This window comes from Hipposideros armiger, unplaced genomic scaffold, assembly GCF_001890085.2.
Source record: "Hipposideros armiger isolate ML-2016 unplaced genomic scaffold, ASM189008v1 scaffold_331, whole genome shotgun sequence".
Taxonomy (NCBI): Eukaryota; Metazoa; Chordata; class Mammalia; order Chiroptera; family Hipposideridae; genus Hipposideros; species Hipposideros armiger.
Window position 1 is genome coordinate 936,390 of NW_017731681.1, and position 3,307 is coordinate 939,696.

Consider the following 3,307-nt stretch of genomic DNA (forward strand, 5'->3'; position numbering starts at 1 on the left):
GGACTTAAACATCCAGGGGCAGAAGGAGAGCACGTGGGGTGGGTGAGGGAGCCCGAAGACCATGACACTGGGCAGGGAGCATAAGGGCAGCCCCCCCAGCATCACGATGCCACCCATATGTACCCTGTGGTCCTCCAACCAGGGCCTGAGCCCCAACCCTCAGCCTCAAACAAGGCCTGGCAGGCCTCTTGTCTGCAAAAGGCTGAGTCAAGTGGCTGTGAGCCTCTGCTCCCAGGCTCAGCTCAGCTCCCAGGCTGTCCAAGAATGGCCAGACTGTCCTGCCCGGGGCCCTGGCAGTGCCCCAGGCTGGGGCAGCAGGAATGAGGGCAAGGGTCCTAGCTGGGCTCTAATACCTGCTCAGCTCTGCTGCCACTGTGCTGTGTGGCCTTGGACACTTCACTGCCCTCTCTGAGCCTCAGTAAAAAGGGAGCTTATAGGACTGGTTGATTTCTGTCTTCCTCCTGGCTCTCCCCTTCTGTGTTTGTGATTCTAACCCCGTAGAGGGAGAGCATTAGAATCCTCCAGGTCTTGATTCAGATATCACCTTTTCAAGCAGGCTTTCTCTGAGCCCCTCACTCCCCTCACACACACACTTAAAATTGCCCCAACACTTCCTGTCCTACGTCCCTGCTTCATTTTTGCCCCATAGCAGCAGCTATCGCTTTCTAACACACTCAATATCCTACTTATTTGTGTTTATTTATCATCGGTCCCCAGCTCCATGGGGGACCGAGATTGGTTTGTCCTGTTCAGTGCTGTGCCCCAGTGCCTGGCGTGTAGTAGATGCTTAATAAACATTTGCTGAAGGTGTGACTGGGGAGGTCAGGCATGTAACAAGCCTGGGTTTCTGAGGAAAGCCAGTGAGGAACATGAGAAGGGGTTGGAGGCTGTGCCTGATCGCCTGGCACTGAGTAGGGAATGAGCTGAGAGAAGTCCGGATGAAGGGATGAGAGGGTTGGGGGTGCTGCAGGCTTCGTGCAAGGGTGCAATGTTGAGGGCCCGGAGGGAGAGAGCACCTGGACAGAGCATTCTCTCGGCCCAGGTCTGTGTGTGTGAGAGGAGGGGCCCCCTTTGGTGTCTGAGGGTCCTTCTTCCCAACATGTGCTTCCCCGCTCTTGGCCGCTCCAGTCTCTTCTGGGCAGAGGCCAGGCCGGGCGGAAGGCAGCCTACCACAGCTGGACACAAAGGCATAGCAGCCCTCCCTCAGAAAGCGCGCACCTCTGATAAGGTGGGTAAATTTCAAAGGGGCTAATGGGGAAGGGGGTGGGCAGGGCTGCTGATAGCAGGTCCAGAGTGCTGCCAGCCGCTTGCCCCCACTTCCCCCCACCCCAAGGCCCAGCGCCCCCCCGCAGGCCTGCAAGCAAAACAGGTTCCGATTGTGCTCTTATCTGGGGCTGCGGTTTTGGAAGGTCCTGCTGGCTTTGCGCTAATGGGGGAAAAGGCAGCGGGTGTGGGCAGTGACGCAGCCCCTCCACCTCTGCCCCCCACGACGGGCCGGGCCCGGGCCGGGGGGCCGGGGGTGCACCTGGCGCTCTGGAGCGGGCAGGAGGGACAACTGACGCACCTAAGTGGGGAGGAGGCCCTGCGTGGCTAGAACGGGGCTTGCTTCAGATCCTGGCTCCATGCCTCGCCACGTGAGCACTACCTTTGTGCCTCAGTTTCCTAGGGATGCTAACAATAGGGGTGCTGCCTCACAGGGCTGTTAGGACAAGTACATGAGTTAGCCTCAGTAAGCCATTGGTGTGTCACCTGGCTCCCAGGGAGCACCTGCTAAGGGGGGGTGCTTGGCGGGGGGACTCTGGAAATGAGGGGCAGGGGCTTCACGGCCCTGAAGTCTGGTTCCATATTCTCTACCTCCAGGCCTTACCTCTCTTTATTCCCTGCCCACCTCTGCTCCAGGCTCACCAGGCTCCTCAAAGTTTGTCAAATACACCAGGCACGAGCCCCCTCAGGGCCTTTGCTCAAGCCTTGCCTTTACCTGGAGTGCTCACAGCTAACTGCGGGGCGCACACCATCACCTCCGCCATGTTCTTGCTCAGGTCCCACCTTCTCAAGGACATCTGCCCTGACCACCATATTTGATGCTGCTCCCCGCGCCCCACCCAGCACTCCTGATAGCCTATTGATTATGGCACTCATCACCTTCTAGTGTACTATGCAATTTACTCATTTGTCACTTTTACTGGCGACTGTCTTTCTCCTCTAGAATTAAGCCCAGTGAGGTTCACTGCCATATCCCAGTGGCCCATGCCTGGCTCACCATGGCCTTCAGCACATATTGTGGATGGATTCATGAGGCAGGCCAGGCCAGGGACACCACCCTGCTCCACCATTGCAGAGGCCTGGAGGGGTTAGGAGGAGTGTGTGTGTGTGTGTGTGTGTGTGTGTGTGTGTGTGTGTGTGTGTGTGTGTNGGCCTTGGTGATGAAGGAGGTGGGAGGAGTCACATGGTGGGATGGTAGGGAGAGGAGAGGAATGGGTCCCTTCTCACCAGCCCTCTGTCCTGTTCCCACTGCCCACTAGTGTCCCAGGAATGGGAAGCTGAGCCCCTGCTCACCTTTGACTGGGGTGAGACCCTCAGTGGCAGGTCTGGCTTGCCACCTCCAGTGGGAGGGAGGACCCTCAGAGAAGCCCCCTCCTTGGCTTGGCAGTGCTGGGCAGGCTTGCCTGAGAATGAAGACAGCAGAGGTCATCAGCCAAGCCCTGACAGCTGTGTGACCTCAGGCAGCCTTCTTGTTCTCTCTGAGGCGCTCTTGGGGTCTGAGCACAGGAGAGATCTGAGCACTCCTCCTAGAGCTGGTGATACAGAGGTCAAGCCCCAGGGACGTAAGAACTCAATGTCCCCCACCCCCAGGGGCCTGAGGCAGGTGGTCTGTACTGCCCACCTCTCCCAAAGCCCTCCCCACTTGGCAGGGCTTGAGTCACTTCAGGGGAGGGGGTACCTCTGACTGGGTGGGGTGGGAACGGCTGGAAACCCCAGACCAGGAAGCAAATCCTATTCTTTGTCAACCCTCCCCCAACCCTCCTTTTTCCCACACACCTGTGGTCATTGTTGTCCAAGGCAATCATGTCTCACACGGGAACCGGGAGGAGGTAACCCAGCCTGCACCCTCCTCACACCCGCTGTCCTCCCCAGGGACATTCCCCGACCTACCTCAAAACCCAGCCCCCATTCCCCTCTCACTTCCTAGTTGGTACCCTCAGCCCCAACAAAGTCTGTCCATCCATCCATCCATTCCCATCCATCCACCCATCTAGCCATGCATCCATCCCCCTCCATCCATTCATCCATCTATCCATTCGTCCGT